At 43.1% G+C, this 19,931-nt stretch overlaps 1 long non-coding RNA gene across 2 annotated transcripts in view; it reads left to right on the top strand.

The window, feature by feature from the left end:
• Positions 1-19,931, top strand: part of LOC110366252 (uncharacterized) — a 193,404-nt gene that overhangs the window by 158,613 nt on the left and 14,860 nt on the right. The window contains exon 5 of one of the 2 annotated variants that reach the window (XR_002426471.2): positions 14,399-14,604. The exons of the other annotated variant lie outside the window; for it this stretch is intronic. This is a non-coding gene — a long non-coding RNA (uncharacterized LOC110366252). The remainder of the gene's footprint in view (positions 1-14,398; positions 14,605-19,931) is intronic. 2 annotated transcript variants of the gene reach the window in all.

Genomic DNA, 19,931 nt, shown 5'->3' with positions numbered 1-19,931 from the left:
GATGGGAGTAGATACGTGACTGATGTTAGTCATGTTGCTTAATACTCTGGTGGGAGGCAACAAGATGCTGCTCAGATAAATGTCATGCAGGAACCCATGAATTTGAGCAATCCCTTAAGTTTTGCTCTCAGTATTTCATGGGAGCCTTGCGAGAAGGTATAGTCAGTGTAGTCACTTCTTGTCACGGTGGGAAGAGAAATGGATTGCTCTGAAACTCTTCAAAAATCTGAAGCCTGTAACCCAGTTTCCTGCCTAAATTTAGCATGGTGCACTGTGTGACAAGTCACTGACTCAGGGAGTTACTCATATGCTTTAGTCTTTTTGAAGTTGGCACCTTTCTGGTGAATTTCGAAACTGTTGCCTTAAAAGCCACCTATTGTTAATTTACGCATGTAGCTCTTCTGAGAAGGTTTTGCTGGAGGAAATCTGAACAGAAAGCACTGTTAATGTTCTCATGTCCAGCCTTAATACGTAATTTCTGAGTATACTGCGTTGCCACTTTAACATTGTGGTTAACTCACAACTTTATCTACAAGTTCTTGAATAAGTCAACGCCTAAATTAAATAACCTTTTCTCGCGGTGTCTTGAATGGGAAGGAAAAAATGTGCTTCTGCATAAGGGGTAAGCAGGGCCTATGACCTTTACATATACTCCCAAACAAACAAACAAACAAATTAGACAGAGAAGGCACTAAAGGTTTCTTCCAAAGTTTTCCTATATTTTATTTAAACTTTAAAAATATCTGTGCTGATTCTGATGGCTGGTGGTTCTGCATTAACATTTCAGAGGTGAGCTCCAGGCTTTCTTGTCTCATAATCAAGAGGACTACTAAATCTTTTACTTGGATGTTTTTACAGATAGGTGTTTTCCTAAATGAGTTAAACTGTAAACAAAGATGGCGGCTGATGAAAAATGGCTTTCCCTCTGACTCATGTGGTACAGCCTGTTCTCCAGCCATCCATGGAATCTTACGGGAAATCAGAAAATCTAGTTTGCAAAGCAATAAAAACACAGCACATTAGTTTTTTTCTGGCTTATCAAACCTTTTAAACAAACAGAAATTCAGATTTTTTTTTAATGCAATGAGCATGGCGTTTTACTTTTGAGAAAATGTATGTTTCATTTGAGTTAAAGGTTTCTCATTAACTGCGACATTCTCAAACAAATCCAGGCACCCGATGTCCAGGGTACCTCAGGGTGCTCGACTTCCCTCGCTGGAGGGCACCGCAGAATCTGAATAGCGGTTGTTTTGACTTGTATGCATTAACTCTGCCTTTGAAAGACATCTGCTGTGTCAGCACTCTACTATTGCCTTCCATCAATTTGTTTAGAGATTAATCTTCCCTTTTGACAAAGGCAATTTTTAAACTTCAGAGCTGGGCAGTCAGTCCCTCTGCACTGGGACATGATGCAGAGGACAGAGGCTGACACTGAGGACTGGTGGCTCCAAGGAGATGCTGTTGGTGCCCAGGGGCCAGGAGAGGAGGGTGGCATCACTTGGCGGGGGCAGTGGAGCTGTCATGGCCCCCCTGAGCCAGGGCAAGGCAGCAGGGAGCCAGTGTGAAGGGCTTGGAGACCCCTCAGTGGAGCTGAGTCGACGGCTGGTCTGAAAGAAGTGGGCAATGTGCTGGTAAAAATGCTTGAGTCCTGCTTGAAGCTGCAGTTTCACCACTGCATTATGGAGGAAAACAGCAGAGAAATAATGGGCCCATTTCCCTCAGGAATCTGGTTAATTGGTTTTGTTTAGAAGAAAAAAAAAAAAAGGCAAAGTGCTGACAGGGTATTGTTGGCCAATGTAGAGAAGATTTAAACATGTTTTAAATCAGCTAAAAGAGCAGCAAATATGCTAGGTTCATTCCCTTCTACTTTGTGTTCCCAGGGAAGGAGGGAAAGATAAACAGCAGAGTCAAACTTACTGATAGATTTTAATCCTTCCTGGGCTCACTATCAGCTAGGCTCCTGCTACTGTTTACCCTGCTGAGGAGCATTTTTAAATGGGTGTCTCCATTTGCATGGATCTCTTCCCATTGTGAATAAGGCAATGACTAGACAATGAGGCTGTTAGAGAAGAAATATGAGCTGGCTGCAGCCAACAAATCTTACACTCTCCATTTACAGGGTTATAATTATCCAAAGTTTTAAAAAACAATGCTCTCTGCTGAAAGGGACCATCTGGGTGAAGACCGAGACGTCCCAATTAGATGATTGATAAGTAGCTCGTGTACTGGAGGAGCATACACCACCCATACATTGCGGTTCTAAAAATGCAACTTGTGTTAACAAATGTTTTTAAGGAGTTTGCATGTGGCGTGCACTGTGGGAGGGGGGAAATGAAGTGTTTGTCTGATTCAATGTAAGGCAGCATAAGTAAGATCAGCCCCAGGAGCAGGGTGGAAAGCATCCTCAGGGCAAGGAGGTGCAGTGCCCATTTGTGCTTCGCAGTGTCCTGCATGAGGGCAGCGCTGCTGGTGTGAAGGATGTTACAGGGAAGTGTGAGCATCAGAGAGGGGAGGAATGACTAACCTGCATTCATGGGAGGCCTTTGCTTGCTAGGCAGGAGAGCTGATTGTCCATCAGCCTGCAGCAGCAGCAGACTGTAAGTGTGAGGATGGAATGGGCACTGCAGTGTTGGGGAAATCTGCACTGGTTTCCTCCATCCACCACACACTTCGTCTTTGGTCTCACTCAGCGGTTCTGTTTTCCACCTGCAATGACAGGAATTCTGTCTGTCCTCCTGCTCCTGACCCACCCTCTTATTTAACTCGTAAGCTCAGCTCTTGCAGAACACATACACTATGTCTGAATTATTAGAATCAGCATCTCTTCACACAACATCAAAAATGAACGCAGTTTTGTCCTTTAACACATTCCCAGTGTGTATCGATGCTGCTTTGCATCTCTTCAAAGCAGTAACTGGAGCCATGGGCATGTGTCTGACTTAAGGTGCCTGCAGTAAAATAATGTAACCCACTGCAGATTATTTGCTTTACAACAATTGCCCAGTGCTACCAATAATAGGCCATCCCTAGGTTATAAAGCCAGATGGGGTTTTGTATGATAATCTAGGCTGACTGTAAGCCTTGCCTTGATTACTTCTTTTAATATGCAAATGGTTCTTCTTGAATTTAAGATATTTTTTTAGAAACCCAGAGATATAAAATTTTGCCTCTGAAGCCTGGATCTTATTTTTAGTGCCACTGTGGCTAGTGATACCTTCTAGGCTTTGATCTGGCCTGTAGCCTCTCTTGCTAAATTTCTTCTTGGCCATTGACTATTTTCAGAGGGTACTGTTTGAGTGACTTGTCATCTTCATTTGTGTATCACTTCCCTTAATCTTCCTCTTATCTGCAAGCTTTTCAAATAAATTTTGTTGTCTTTTTTTTTTTTTTTTTGTCTTGCTGTTTGGCAAAAGTCAAATAGGGCAGGGGCAGGATTCCAGCTGGGTTTCAGTGGAAGGAAACCCACTCACTGATTTTTTCTCCCTTTATTGGCATTCATTTGACAGGTTTATCTCACATTTCAAATGAACCATAATAATTTCCATTGTTCTAAATTCCTAATGAAGATATTGGCTTGGTGTTAAGTCTCACGGAAGGTAAATTGTGTTATGTTACACTGATACTATCACTTTATAAACCAAAATTCCAATCTCATCAAAACAAAATTCTAGGTTAGTCAGACAAGGTCTGTTTCATAAGTTTGATTGGCATTTTTAGTTATCTTCCCATTAGTCTTTATTAGTTGAATTTTGTATTGGTTTCTCTATTATTTTATCTGGGCTGTCAGGATTACAGTTACCTGGGTCATTTCATTTACCCTTTTCTAGTAGTAACAAAGCTTTAATTTTCTTGCAATATAACTTCCTTCAAAGTAACAAGGGTCCTAGAAAATTTGCATTACATAAATATTTTGAAAATAACCAGTCAAATCTCCTTCATACCATCCCGCCACAGATCACTTGTAAAAGTGGACATTCCATGTTGGATCAAGGACTCTGCCATAGATTAGCAAGCATCTTTGACAAAAGTGATGAGATCAAGTCACCTTGAAGTCTGCAGATGTAAACATCCCCAGAATCCACATTGCTAAAACAACTGGGAAGCAAGCTCGTGCAGTGTAATCCTCTACAAGATGTAGTTCAGCGTTCCAGGACTGTACTCAGTGTGTATAAAGTATGGGTCAGGATGTGCCAGGGCTGGGTCTATCTGCCCCACACGTCCTCTGTGCTATCTTGGGGGCACTCACATCTTGGAAGTTTGCTCTGACATGCTTTCATGCCACACTGCCATGTGTGCAGCACATAGCCATGCCATGAAAATACTGCTCTGGGAGCCAGTGACGCTCCCAGCACTACAGTCATTTTTTAAAGAAACCCACTCCCCATACACACACCCCAAAGTAATTGCGTCCCGGTGTCAGAGGGGTTCCACAAGGTGCCTGGAAGCCCGATGGGTCCCGTCCACATCACTCGTGTCCCTGGCCTGTTTGTATGTACCAGCAGAGGTAACAGCTACTGCAGCAGCAAATGAAGTTTAGAGAAGGCAAGTTCTTTGGTAGCCATGTCCCAAATCACACTCCAGTGTACCAAACTGCCATTTTACCGTAGGAGCAGCCAGAAACTGAGACAGTGCTCACACCATGGCTACACAACATGTTCCTTGTGTGAAACAAGGCCTGATGTCAGTATCAGGTGCTAAAACATGTTTCTGAATGATGACTGAATTTAACAGCCTTTTACAATGCATTGCACTAGCTTAATCTGTAGGTGACAATGACATTAAGTATCATGAGACCAATAAAAAAAAAAAATCACACCTGCTCACCAAGCAAGGTGTAAAAATGCAACCTCATCTGGAGCTGAGGTTCCAACATTTGACTCAACTTTAGGAAAACCCCTATGTCACAGTCTTAAAAAAACATGCAAGACCTTCTCTTAAAGAAATACACAGGACTGCTGCAGTGTCTCCTAGATACTGCTTTCTTCAACGACAGGTGCCATTTTCATATGCAAGATATGCTGTTCCTGTCCTCCCACCACTCGTCTTTACTTTCAGCCTCACCTTACAGTGAGACATGGACTTAGATCACAAAGTTTGAACCTGTCTAAAAAATTTCCCGAATTCAGGGTCCAGGTCATTACTAGTGGGAGGTGGCTACGTCCTCCTAGGGAAACTGGAGTTTAAGGTGTTGTAAATGTGGGTTTCACGTAGCAGCCATAGTATTTGGATCCATTCCCTAATTCATTAAAGGCTTAGTAATGACAAAGGGAGAAGTATTTGAGTGTCAGGCTTCAGGTTTGTCTACATTTGTCTGTCTTCAGCTCAGCCTGTCTAAAGCATTTTCTAAAGGCTCAGCTGTGACTTGCCCATTCTTCATGCATTCAAGACAATTGCAAGGCAATTTCCTTCTCTGTGAAATATCTTTTATTGTGCAGGTAGAGCATTTCTGGGCTGGAACTTGTTTTCTTCTAGGTTGTTTTCACAGACCTTTTCTTCAGTGGAGTGTGATCAGGCCTGCTTTATCTAATCTGATCTATCTCAGCCTTTATGCCATGCTCATCCCCACAGTGCTTGAATTTTCCAACAGGCTGCATTTGTTGCCTTTCTTGTCCAATGAGTCCCACTTCTTCAGTCAAGAAAAACCTGGGACAGCCATCAGATGAGACCAACAAATGCAGCTTTGCCTGATAGTTCCAATGTAATAAACCTGTCCTGCAGAGTGATGGGGAAAAATACCTTCCAAGCTGGGTCCAGGAAAAAAAAGCAATGTCTTTGTGTCCTCTTTCTCCTTTGGGCAAGTTCTTACATGGCTTGGCTACCCCTGGAGACTGAGGTAGCAAGCAGGCTGAGACCTGCTGCCATGGCATGCTCTTCTCCACCCTGTCGCAAATTTACTATCAACTAAGTTCACAACTGGACCTCCTGCATCCTCCCCCTGGCAGCAAGGGCTGGTGTTGGCCAAGTGTGTGAGCTTGTCTCCCTCTCGTGGTTGGCCAGATCTGGGCTTGCTCTGGGGTCATTTCGCTTGGTCCAGGGCTTTAGCTGGATCTGGGATGGCCTATGTCAAGAGCAGGTAGCTGCCGGCTTTCTTGCTGGGTGGCTCTGAAGCTCATGAGGACTTCAGATGCTTGAAAGCATGTATACAATGCTTTAATGTGATGTAGGTATGACTTCTCAAGTGACCGGTCCCAGAAAGGGTAAGGTTTCTGGGTTTCTGCCTAGAAACGGTGCCTGGCTAGAAGTGGGTCATCTGTCAGGTGGCTTTCCTGACAAAGGCCTACTAAACATGTCAGTCAAAAAAGGATCACACTTACAAACATGTCAGTCTGACAGCCCCAAAATCATAGGAATCATTGCGTATGTGCCACTGAGAACATGAGCATGCTTCCACCTGGAAATCCCTTCTACTTTTGGAGTTGAAGGTCCACATTATTTGCAATATATGAAAAAAAGCCACACAAATATTTTCAGGAGTCAAGGACAAAAGCTGATATAACAATCCTCTATTTCTGAGGTCATTTTTTTTCATGTAATAAGCCAAGATACTCTCTAATCTTTTAAGACAAAAAATTCCCCAGTTGATCTCTTTGCTTTACTTCACCTTCCAGCATAAATATATGATTGGAGATGTGAAGCACTCCAGAGCTCCTGCATGGAAAGAGAAGTATTCCTAACAGTTAATTTAAAGGCCAGTCAACGTTATCAAGAGTATACTTCAGACAGCTTAAAATATTCTGATTTCACTGAGCAAAAGCAGGGAGAGGTGTACAGATGATCCAGTTCTTTGCTGGGCTGTCAGAGCTGAGGTATATGATGAGCACAGAGCATCTTGCTGTTGATCACTGTATTCAGATCCACTTGCCCACTAAAAATGAAATTGTGGAAGAAGAAATGCTGGCTCAAGGTGCTGTAGAAAACAACCTCATTGTTATTTTGCCAATTATTATTTCAGAGTGGAGACCTTATAACTTAGGGTCCTCAAGAATAAAAAGTAACAGATGCACATTGGAGAAGAAGCATTAATGTTTGATTTACAGCACAGAAGCATTTTCCTCTGCTGCCAGGTGTCTTTTCAGCCTAAGCACTTCTTGCTTTGTTAGATGTATTCTCCTGTAAACACTTTGTTGCTGCTATTACATTTTCCCATGCTGAAAGTCTATCACAAAGACTTTTTTTTTCTAAGGCATTGGCAGATGGCAATTAGCACCCTTCATATTCTTTCTCCATAACATTTTTTTGGCAGTTCCAGGCATGCCAAATGGCACACTTTTGGAGGACTTGTTGCTAGTAGCAGGTCTTGGATTTTAAATGCCTAAGTAGTGTCTGAACTATTTTTAGAGCAAGTACACGCCTGCCTATTCATGATCTTTTGTGTATAGCCTGGACAGCTCGGTGCCAGTGTGCAGCATAATCAGCTTCTCCTTTAGCATCGAAATTCCACAGCTCTTCAGAGAAGAAGGGAGGGGGGGGGAAAGGGTGGTGGGCAAAGAAACAAAGATAGTAATTAAATATGACTTAGGAAAAAAATCCTTGAATAGCAAATTAGCCTTGCTTCTTTACTAATGTTATTGCTCTCTTTATAAAGTCCCAGCCATGTAATTATTGCACACTCATAAGTCCCATAGACATTCTAGAGAGTTTTACTGTATTGAGCGAGGCTGTGAGCATTAAGAAGTTGTCCTCCTTGTCCTCAACTGCTGAGAAAAGAAAGAACTGACTACAGTTTCTGCTTAAGAGGATTTCCATTAGCCTGCGAGTCAGACACCTCCTAAAAAATTTTAGGTAGTTGTCCTACATCCCTGCACTGGAAAGACATATGGACTAACAAGACCAAGCCTACAGCAGATTTAAGATGATAGTGGGCTTCTTGGAGGTAAATATAACCATAAAAAGCCCCATCACTACACTCCTTTTAATCTGAAACCCTTGCTGTGCCACAACATGTAGGTAAAGCCTGAAGAGCTGAGGCTTGCATGATCACCTGGGGAAAAGAATTTCCAATTTAGTAATTTGGCTTTGGCACTTACTGACTTGTATAAATGCTCAGAATTCATCAATTCCAAACATCTGATTTTTCTAAGTCGGTTTTGTAGGTAGTGAGTTCTGCAACATTAGAACAAGGTGCCTCTCCTGTGAGATACAGACAAATTCAACCAATTTGATCATCTAGTGGTAACTAGAAAGGTTATCAAACCTACCTCATTCACTCAGATGAAAATAGGTAGATTTGGATTTATGGTTTACTATACCACTAACTTCTGTCTCACTTGTAAGAATGTCTCAATTAAACTTCTAACTCAGCACTTCTTCACAGCGAGACAAATCATAAGTATTTTTCTCAATAAGCCTTTTAAATAATAACTGCTTTTTTCCCCTTGAACTTATGTTACAGTGTAAAAGCAACAAAATACAAGACAAGCTTTTTTTATAATATCTTATTTGCTACTAAAAGAAAAATAATTAATACAACCAAAAAGGATCCCTGCCCTGCTTTTTAATTTTAAAATATTTTGACTGGCCTCATTTAACTGATCAGAGTGAAAACTTCAATCTACTCAGCAGTTCAAGGTGGGTGGATAAAGAAATGGGTGAAGAGCTTGTTCAGCCACTGATATCCAGCTGCAGAGTATGGGCCCATCTCCTGAAAGCACACAAATGAAAATCAATTGAGATGTACATACAATTTTCAGTAAATTGTACTACTAATAAGAGAACATAATACGTCTGCTTGATTTTACTTCTTCTGAATATATTTGCAGTTGATTTGCTTTGAGAACCACCATGGACGTTTCTTCACCTATGCACCTTTGGTTCGCTTTGAGTGAAGTGCGTGTTTTGCATGTTATGGGTTCTTGTTCCATTAAATGGCTCCATACTTCCAGTGTTTTAGTGGTAGCACTGCTGCTGGAGACACAGACTCTGACTTCTTCCAGTGCAGTAGATTGTGGGTACCAGCATGTGCCAGAAATACAAGGTGCTGTGCCTTCAGCTCTAACAGGCAGCTTCTTTTTTTTGTTTGTTTTTAATTCCCTCTGAACAGATGTTTGTTGTTTTCCAGCAGAAGGCAGGTGGAACAACAAGAGTTTACACTTTATACTAGAGCAATCTTACCATTTATGCAATAGTTGTCTTACGTTTTCTTCATTGCAGATTGAAGCTCTGGGAATTAAAGAGGGAGGATTTCTGTCTAGGGCTTGTTGTTGACAGTCTTTGTTGGAGATGTCCAGTATCCTAGGGAAGGAGGTCACTGTCTTGAGTGCAGATGAAATAAGGCTGTAACATCTCCTGCTGGCCATGTGCTATTTTCCCTCTGTCCTGTTTTGCTTGAGAGGAGTTCAATTTCTGTCTTCTCTGAGCTTCTCTGATAGTATAATTTTGTTTGGAAGAGATAAGTATAGCCATTTCACTATTAAAATTGACTACACACAATTTTTTTTTTGTCTGAGAGTCAGAAAATTGGACATGATTTCTGCAATGTGCTTTGGGAATGGTAGGCTATTGATTAATCCTGTCATACAGATCGTATTTGAACACAAGACAGGTCTATAATTCTTTTCTTGACTTGTATTTCTGAACCAAATAAACGAGCTTTATTTGTGTTTTTGGGATGAACTGTTACATAGAAAATGTTCTGGTGTTTTCCCCAGGAAAAGAAGTAGAAACACACAGCTGTTAAGACAGCAATCAAAGTGGTTTTTTGTTTAAATGATGCATAACCCAAGCTAAAGTAGTTAATTTGAAGCCTCAAAATGTGGCAGTTTGTGGCTCTGTCCCATTAAGCGTAATCAAGAGCAAGTGATGAAGTCGCCATCTTCATCTAAATGCAGAAGGTATTCTTAGCACTGCATGAAACTGTCCATCTGATGCTAACCATGAGGGTAACACCAGGAACGGTTGACACAAAGAACAGAGACCATCTCTTGGATTGCTTGTTTGGTTTCTGTGTCAGTTAAGGACTGCAACAGCCAGGTATGATTTACACGTGTAGGTTGGGCTTTTTTTTTCCAGGAAATGGTAAGTAATGGAGGTTGGATTTATACCGTACAGATACCTGAACAAGATGTAAATATTTAGAAATATTTTTTTAAATGTACTTGATGCACCACATTATCTCAAGTTTTGCTTTAACATCAAGTGTATTAGCTGTTGTTCTGTAGCAAACAGCGTTGCACTCATAGCAAAGTTCCAAGTTAGACTTTATAGAAGACCAAGGTGGTTTTATTGTAAAACAAGCTGATTTTACTTGCTCGCACTCCCCTACTCACATATTCACAAGCCTTTTGAATGCTTCAGGAGCTTACAATGAACAGGAACTTTCATCTTTCCATCCTTTCCTACCTCAGTGAGTCATGAGGGTTTACTTACAGTCTTTCACCTCTGTGTCTGGCTGTCTTAAAGGTCCAACCTTTTTCTTCATCATCATCGTCTCTTAACTGCATGTCCCCACATGGATGTGCTGTGATTGTGATGACCTGTAGAGCTGGGTATCAGCAAACCTTCTGTTGTTCTTTCTGGTGCTCTTCCAGCTCACCATTCTCACTCATTCTCCACAGGCCAGCATTAACACTTCTGTGACAATTCTCTATGTTTCTGTGCCTGTTTTGAGTTTGATTTTTTCTTCTTCAACTACAAATTTGCACATAGTTTTCTTTGGTAGTGCTATACTTTTATGAAATAATGACAAATTGCTCAACCATTTCTAGCACTTCCTTAACACTATGGTAATAACCTGGACATTTAAATTAACTGTATCATAGGAGAGAGTGTCCTGGTCCTGATAAAAGGAGTCACAAAGGGTGACCAACCCTTCACAGTAGAAGCTTTAGTGATCATCCTTCTAAACCTGGCAGGAAGTAATTTGTATCAAGCCAGATTTGGAGATCCAATTTTGAGGACCTGTTGTTTGAATGGACTTTTGTCACCCATAGTAATACCCCTGGCATCCTTGATAGTTGGTCAATACGTAAGCGATATTTGAGGTAGTGAAGTTGAAAATGCAGAGCTTCAGGAGCTCACTTTTAATCCCCTGGTCATCCTCAGGGCTGACAGAAAGGCAAAATGAATGCCCTTGAAGAAAGCTAAGCTCAGAAGGGAAAGCCTCCAGTGTCTGAAATCAAATTCAAGTAAGAAAAAGTTTCCTGAGCCCACTCAACTCAGGTGGCACCTGATACCCATCTGGAAGGAGCTGAGCAAAGGACCAGCTGTGTCATCTGCCTGGAGCAGGGTTATATGTAGGGCTTTTTGGAGCAGGAGGAGGGAAGGTTCATCCATTATTGAAACATAGATAATAGAAACTTTATGCCCCACTGATCTTGCATTAGACAACATGAACTGAAAGATGAGGTCTCTGCTAATTCAGTGCCTGGTACTCCTGAGACTGGCTCCCATGTGATGGGGGAAGCAGACAGCACTTGTCTGTCTTACTCTGCTTGGTGCTGATCCCAACCACCTGAGAGGTCACTGCTCCTTCCCTGGTGATGGCCTCCCATGACAGCTTCACTTCACTGGAAGAATAAAGCTGTCAAATAGGAGAACATGAGTATTTACATAAGCAAAACCGTGGCCACGGGATGCAAAGTCAGGCAAAATGAAATTATCTCTACCCGTGCCACATCAAGCACTTAATGTAAAACACCTCCCCAACTCTGTTCTTCATCAGGCACCCTAACAGCAGCACTCTTCTCAAAAAGAAAGTGTCCCACAGGTGAACTTTGTCCTTCCCAGAGGTCTGGAAAAAGATGGTTGTGTTTATGTTCCGTTTCTCGAGGAAGGCACTAGGATGCCATGGGCTATTCCCAGTAAACTAGAGCAAGCTGGAAAACCCCACAGTTAATGTCTTTGCCTGGTGCCCCATAACTTGATCCAATATGGGCCTTTTTCCTATTAAAGTGTAGTCTTTGAGAAACTCTACCCTATGTATAGCTCCAAACAAGTAGAAGAAAGAACGCTAAACCTAATGGGGCCAGCAATCCGTGCCTGATGCAAATATTTGATGCAAAAAAATCTTCCAACACCCCTCCCTCCAAACAGAGTGTTCAAGACTCCCTGCCCTGAAGTTTCTCAAACCAAACAAAAAATCTGTTTGGGACACTCCATAACTGTAAGGTGTTTGTGATTCAGGAATGGTTTTTTTAACATTTTTCACAATGAAAGACCAACATGTTTTCTCAAACTGAACCATTCCATTCTGTCCTGTGCAGGGCTGGATTTGTTTTGGTAATCTGTTATTTTGGCTAAGGTCCCAAACCACTGGCAATATAAGTCCTTAGCAGCTGACTCTTTATGGTAGTTTTGGATACCAGAAGATTAAATAATGAGGTCTGTATTTTTTTTTTCTTCAGTAAGAAAAATAAAACCATCTGAGTGGTATTTAAAACAAAAATAGATTGAGAACTTCATCTACTGCAAAATTTGAAATGTGTTCCACTATTCTGAATTTTTTCAGATGTGCTGGGATCAGTTCTTCAAGAAAATATGAGCCTGATGTTCAGATAGCAATACTGTTCACATATTATTAGTTTCAATATTTTGCTGAGGGCAGGAGTAAAAGAATTAGAAGAAAGCATCTACTTGTTCTTATTTCTCATTCACAGCTTTCTTCTAAATGGCACAAGTCAAGGTTTGAGGGGGGTTTCACTGAAGTGTTGCAATCAGAGAAATTAATTGTACCCAGTGTATATCCCATTAGAAGCAACTACTATTTGAAGCATTTCAGGATGTAGGAACAGATCTCTCCCGTGTGATTAGACATTGAAAGCCTCCCTTGTTCTCTTGGAACAGTTTAAAATGGACTCCCACTGTTGTTAGAGCATCCCTGAACATGCACTTCTCCTTTTCAGGGAAGTGTAACTCCAGAGTGCAGGCATCCAGGGATGTTTCTTTGATTTCAGGAGTAGCAGAAATAAACCCCCTTGCCCTGGTGGGTCCTTCCTCCCCTGGTTCTATATCTCCTTCAAGTTCTGAAGGATACAGTGTTTTGAATAATTGGTATAATTTCAAGGTTCCTTTCCCACCACTCCCACCAACCCCAATAGTGGCTTGTACTTAAGCACAGTGACTGTGTGACTGTAGCTCTCTTCCAGAATGCATTTCTAGGTACTTCTCAGAGTTCTGATTCACCTGAACCTCTTCCATTAATGCATTAAATGATGTGACTGCAGCCGTGATTTGCTCTTCCTTTCATCCTTTCCCCAGTGAGAGAGCTGCATGGGTGGAGATGAGTTTTGCTTTTGGTTTAGAGAGGAAAGGGGAACTTGGAAGATTTTATCCTTATGCCTTTCTTTTCCTTTTGTTAACATTTCTTTGTAACAAGTCAATTTTGAGAAGGCAAATAACTGAGAAGGGACGAGTCTTATGTTGCCCCTTAGTCCCTGGTGTTTATCCCTGAGTGTTAGATATCCATTCCTAAAAGTCAGTCTCCTGCACGGTCTGCAGGTTCCTCTAGGAGGTAGACAGGGCAACAGAGAGGTGCAGTTCTCCTGCATCTGCTCCAGGTAGGTTACACTCTCATATTGAGCCAGAGCCCTGCAAGGGATGTCAGGTGTGATTAGATGTTGTATGGCCTGTAACTTTACAGACCATCCAGCAGGCCTGGCCACTTCCCCCAGCCTGTGTCACTCAGAAAATGCCGTAATGTTGTGCACCAACTCTGGTTTTCGACAGGTCAGTGGGTCTGCAATCAGCTGCAATGCATGGCTGTAGTTCTTATGTTTGGTGGCAAAGGTGTCTTACTCGCTTTGCTTGTAGGTGCTGCCTGGAGGCAACAGAGTCAACATGGACTCCAAAAACCCCCTGAATTATCAGCTGGCTCAGCCAGCCATGCACAGATAGCAAGGGGGGGACCAGTCCAGCCACCTGCACTCGTGGAAGCTTGCTGTGGCCTCGCAGCATCAGCAGAAAATGCTGTTGTCTGGCTCCCTACAGTGTGTAATGGGTTGTCTACCCTTGGTGAGCCCTTCTACTGTCCTCGGGGGTCAGACACAGGTGGTGACATGAGGACTGTGCTTTACTTCATGTCTCTGGGGAACTTTATAATGATAATTTCAGCCTCTGTAATTGGTTTTACGCTCTGTAGGTTATTTCCAAAGGAGGAGAAAAAAAAAAAAAAAAAGATTGGAAAGTATTTAAAACAAAATAGCCTTGACAAGTGGAAAACTCACAAAGCAAGAGCAGAAAGATCTTTGCAGGCTTTGTCAAGGTTGTCTGTCGCTCAATGCAGAATCAAAGGCATTAGCAATGGTAACAACCGTGTTCAGTCCCTTTTTCTGATTCCTCTTCCAATGAAAGAACGACGTGTTTTCTCCAATTCCATCTTTTACCTCTATAGTTGACAACTAAGTGATGGCAAATGAAAAATAAACACAGCAGAATATCTCCTGTTATTGTCTTCATCTTCTAGACAAAACCCCAAATACCTGTGGGGTCCACGGTGCCTGCTGCCCACAGCTTCACCCACCAGCTCCCGCTGCAGATGGCTGGGAAGGGGTGGCATTCATCACTGCCGTGAAAGAAGCCCATCTTCTGTGATTCTTGTCAGCAATTCCCTTCACTCAGCCTACACTTCAGCCCAAGCTGTTCTTTCACATGCTTTTTTCGTTTATGCAGGTAAGGGGAAAAAACAAAACAAATGAAGTAGATTCTTTTTCCCCAGACAGAAAAGTGATTAACCAACACCAGTAGTTGCCAAGCAGGTGTATACCTCAGAGATGATACTAGTGTAGAGAGAAGCTGCCAATGTTGACGGTTTGTCCGTATTTTTAGTATTTTCCATGTGATTAATTAAGGATAGGCCGTTTTCCGTGTGCATGAAATTTCCTTTCATAAACCGGTGAAGTTTTTCCTCAGACTGAAGGCCAATTCTGATCTCACTTACACCTGTGTAAACCTGGACTAACTTCCCTGGAGCCCATCCATTTAATCTAATCTGCCTGTTTTCAAGTATGCCAGGCATTAGGGTATCTGAGCACCCGTGCTTATCCCCAGACTTAAACTGATGTTGCTGGGTTCAGTCTTACTCACCATGTCCTGTCCTTCATATATAATTTATCAGCCAGAATGATGTTAGATGATTTGCACTCTGAAGTAATCACCACTTGGGCAGCAAGATGATGGATAGGTGGAGGGAGAGCAGATGGTATAAAAGATTAATCAAAAAGCGAGAGTCATGCCACTGCTGGTCTACAGCTAAAGATCCTCTTGGGTGTGAAAAATGCTAGAACAATGGTGAGGTATTTGTCTCCTGAATTTGTGCGATTATTAGGAAATCCTTCCGCATGGCACAGGGCTGAAAAGGCCGCAGCTTTTTGGAGAGCCTGGCAGGGCAGCTCTCACCCACAAACACAACTGCTTTGGGACGGGTGGGCCTCAGGTCACATTTTGGCACATGGTGCCTTCTGCTTTTCCCCCTCTCATGTACCGTTCACCCTGGCACAAACATAACCCATCTCTGCACCATTCCTCCTTGGCCATCATGTCCCTTTAGTTAGTAGTGCTGTTCTCTGTGCACAGACCCCTTCATCCCTTGTCAGGTCACCCCCCCGCCTCTTCTCCCTAGGTCAGTGTCCCTTTCTCTGTTCCATCAAACCTCTCCCCCCTGGAGGTGTCAGTGCTACTTCGGCAACTACTGCTCTGTTCTCTCTAGCAATGGCTTTTTCCATACCTTTCTGGCAGGCAAATCTCCTTCTGACAAAGATGCTTCACCTTTCTCATTTGCATTCCCTTTCTGTGGTCATTTTTTCCTGCTTTAGCTTCCTCCTAATTTATGTTTCCCCTTGGACACCTCAGGTCCTCCTCAAAGATTGGTCACGCACCCTCCAAGAGCAGCTGAGTGTGAGCAAATATGAGTTTTGCTGCCTCAGACCAAGGTGGGCCAAACGCTAGGCTGGAGACAGAGCCAGGCAAAAGGGAGGAAGGACGAGGGTTAGGACAAGGGATTGGGAAGCCAGGCCCATGATCAGCCTCACCATACCCACTGCCACCATGAAAGGCAGGGCAGAAACAGAGACTGATGCTGTAAAATTAAACCTGGCTATGACATGTAGGCAGGAGCAGAGGGGAACCACTGAAGCTGGCAACAAGAAAAAGCGGTGAGTGATGTGGTACACAAGTCAGTAGGGGCTGAACATGGAAAAATATAGGGGAGAATGTGGATTTCATATCTGTGGCCCTGACTGTTAACTGATCAGCAAACACTGCAGCTGCTATTTTTTCTGCAGCTTCAGGGCAGTGAAATGGTCTCCTGCTTTGCTCTGGACATCGGTGTCATTTCAGTTGCTCTCCTGCAGCCTCAGCACTGTAGCATGGTTGGCCAAGGCCTTCAAAGGTTATCTTCACAGCATGAAGTGCCATAAACTTAATGCCATTGCCTGTACTGGGTCACTTGTTGCAACTCTGTTGGAGCTGCTAGGCACTAGTGTGAGCCAGAAATACCTATTCCTCAAATTTGTTTTAAATTAAAGTTTCAGTTTTGCAAGAAATTTTTATTGTTCCAGGCAAGAAAGGGAGTGGAACGGAATTCCACCCTTCCAACATAAACCTGAGCTGGATGAAGCCTACCATGCACTGCCTGTGCAATCCTCCTGCAGCCCTTCCTGTTCAGCTATTGAAATTGGTTGCCATTGGCCTGCTTTAAAACCCGGGGGTTTAATCTGCTCTAAATTTAAGTGGGTCTACTGAAATGTGTTTTTCAGTCTGTGGTCTGCTGATCCCTAGACTGTGGATTGCTTTGAAAGAGTCTGCAAAAGGTAACTAAGAAAAGCAAACAAAACAAAGCACAAATACAAGCTTGGCAGAAAAGGGACTGAGAGCAGCCCTCTGAAGAAGGACTTGGGTGTGCTGGTTGATGAGAAGCTCAACTTGAGCCGGCAATGTGCACTTGCAGCCCAGAAAGCCAACCATGTCCTGGGCTGCATGAAAAGGAGTATGGCCACCAGGTCAAGGGACTTGATTCTGCCCCTCTAGTCTGCTCTGGTGAGACCTCACTGGGAGCAGTGTGTCCAGCTCTGGGAAGCCCAGTACAAGAAAGACATGGACCTGTTGGAGAGGGCCCAGAGAAGGCCACAGAAATGATCAGTAGGCTGGAACCCCTCTGCTATGAGGACAGGCTGAGAGACTTGGGGTTGTTCAGCGAGGAGAAGAGAAGGCTGTGGGGAGACCTTTTGCAGCCTTCCAGTACTTAAAAAGGGCCTATGAGAAAGCTGGAGAAGGACTTTTGCCAAGGGCATGTAGTTTACCAAGGGGTAACATCTTTAAACTGAAAGAGGGTAGATTTAGATTAGTTATAAGGAAGAAATTTTTTACCATGGGGTGATGAGGCACTAGAACAGGTTGGCAGAGAAGTTGTGGATGGTCTGTCCCTGGAAGTGTTCAAGGCCACATTCAATGGGGCTTTGAGCAACCTGGTCTAGTGGAAAGAGTCCCTGCCCATGGCAGGGGGCTGGAACTATGTGATCTTCAAGCTCCCTTCCAACCTAAACCATTCTATGACTCTATGAAGCCCTCCTCTCAGTAGGCTTAAATTGCCAATACATGGGCCTCTTTCCTCCACTAGAACCCTTTTGGGGTTCCAAAAAATGAAGATGACTGGAGATAATGAAAAGAGTGCTGTTTTAGACTAGCTAGGGGTCTATCTCTGCCCGTTCATTGAGTAAAAAATTATTTTTGAAGAGCTGATCAGGGTATAGTAAGCAAACATTACAGCTTAGGCTCAGAGTTCTGTGTGTAATTTTTAAAAGATTTTGAAAGCAGTCTAAAATGCTGTCACATACACTAGATAACTGTTTGTAAACTGGCCTGATTGAATAGTAGGGGGTAGCAAATGCAACTGAAATTTTTTGTCCATGATATTTGGGAAAACTGTTTTTCCACATATTGCTTCAGTAGGCGTATGTTCATCTCTCCTAAATGAAAAATGAGTATTTGAAGTAATGATTTAATATGGTTTTATGCAACATAACCTCAGCTAAAAACAAAACAAAACATATAGTCTTTTACTAACTTCAAAGCAGTAATCCAGGGTTATGGAGCAGATCATCCTGAATGGAATCACACAGCACCTTCAGGATGGACAAGGGATCAGACCCAGCCAGCATGGGTTTAGGAGGGGCAGGTCCTGTCTGACCAACCTGATCTCCGTTTATGATCAGGTGACCCAGCTGGTGGATGAGGGGAAAGCTGTGGATGTGGTCTATCTGGACTTCAGCAAGGCCTTTGACACTGTCTCCCATAATATACTCTTGCAAAAGCTGGTAGCCCATGGCTTGGACAAGTGTACTCTACGCTGGGTTAAGAACTGGCTGGAGGGCCGGGCCCAGAGAGTAGTGGTGGATGGCGCTGCATCCAGCTGGCGGCCAGTCACTGGTGGTGTTCCCCAGCGGTCAGTGTTGGGTCCAGTCCTGTTTAACATCTTTATTGATGATTTAGATGAGGGGATTGAGACCATCATCAGCAAATTTTCTGATGACACCAAGTTGGGAGGGAGTGTCGACCTGCTGGAAGGCAGGAGGGCTCTGCAGAGGGATCTGGATAGACTGGAAAAATGGGCTGATTCCAATGGGATGAAGTTCAATAAGGCCAAATGCCGAGTGCTGCACTTTGGTCACAACAACCCCCTGCAGCGCTACAGGCTGGGCACAGAGTGGCTGGAGAGCAGTCAGACAGAAAGGGACCTGGGGGTACTAATTGACAGGAAGCTCAACATGAGCCATCAGTGTGCCCAGGTGGCCAAGAAGGCCAACGGTATCCTGTCCTGTATCAAAAATAGCGTGGTCAGCAGGACAAGGGAAGTGATCCTTCCACTGTACTCTGCACTGGTGAGGCCACACCTGGAGTATTGTGTTCAGTTCTGGGCCCCTCAGTTCAGGAAAGACATTGAAGTGCTGGAGTGGGTCCAGAGAAGAGCAACACGACTGGTGAAGGGACTTGAACATAAGACCTATGAGGAGAGGCTGAGGGAGCTGGGGTTGTTTAGTCTAGAGAAGAGGAGGCTTAGAGGTGACCCCATCACTCTCTATAACTACCTGAAGGGAAGTTATAGCCAGGTGGGGATTGGTCTCTTCTCCCAGGCAGTTAGCAACAGGACAAGGGGGCATGGGCTTAAACTCTACCAGGGGAAATTTAAGCTGGATATTAGAAAGAAATTCTTTACAGAGAGAGTGGTCAGGCATTGGAATGGCCTGCCCGGGGAGGTGGTGGACTCACCATCCCTGGAGGTTTCTAAACTGAGATTGGACATGGCACTTAGTGCCATGATCTAGTAAACGGACTAGAGTTGGACCAAGGGTTGGACTCGATGATCTCTGAGGTGTTTTCCAACCCAGTCGATTCTGTGATTCTGTGAAAATATCTTTCATTCAATTCTGGTAGTGCCACATTAATTTATCTTTTTCTGAGTTCCAATAGTTTTGTGTTTTATATAAGTAGGCACAAATATATTCCTTGCAGTGTTTTCTTTTTTATTGTAGAAGTGGCTAGAAGATGCACATGGTGTTTCGCTAAGGATTTTGAGATTTAATGTTGTTCTGCAGAGCAAGAGAACCTAAGAAATTCGAAGTCCTTCAAAAAAAAGATTTAGGATGTCTGAAGACAACACTTACCTTAAAGATATCTAAGCAGTTTCCTTGGAGACTGTCCCATATTTTATTGTGTTTCTTCCTAATTGTAATTTTAAAAAATAACTTGACATTGTAAAGTGTTTTGATTTTACAGAACTGCGTGTTCCTGTGGAATAGGGCTCCGTACAAACCTCTTCAAACAGTTCTGTTTCGTTACAGTACTCTGACAATAGCAGAGAGTACTGTGAAAGATTTGGAGCTAGATTCAGATAACTAAGAGAGGCTGGAGCTGTTTGGATATGAAATCTAAATTCTGTTTGTGATCAATTCAGGTTATTCCACTGATATTCTCCAGCATACAGAGAAGAAAAAAATCTTTCT

This window comes from Columba livia, chromosome 2 (assembly GCF_036013475.1).
Source record: "Columba livia isolate bColLiv1 breed racing homer chromosome 2, bColLiv1.pat.W.v2, whole genome shotgun sequence".
Lineage (NCBI taxonomy): Eukaryota > Metazoa > Chordata > Aves > Columbiformes > Columbidae > Columba > Columba livia.
This window is presented reverse-complemented; position numbering and strand designations above follow the sequence as displayed.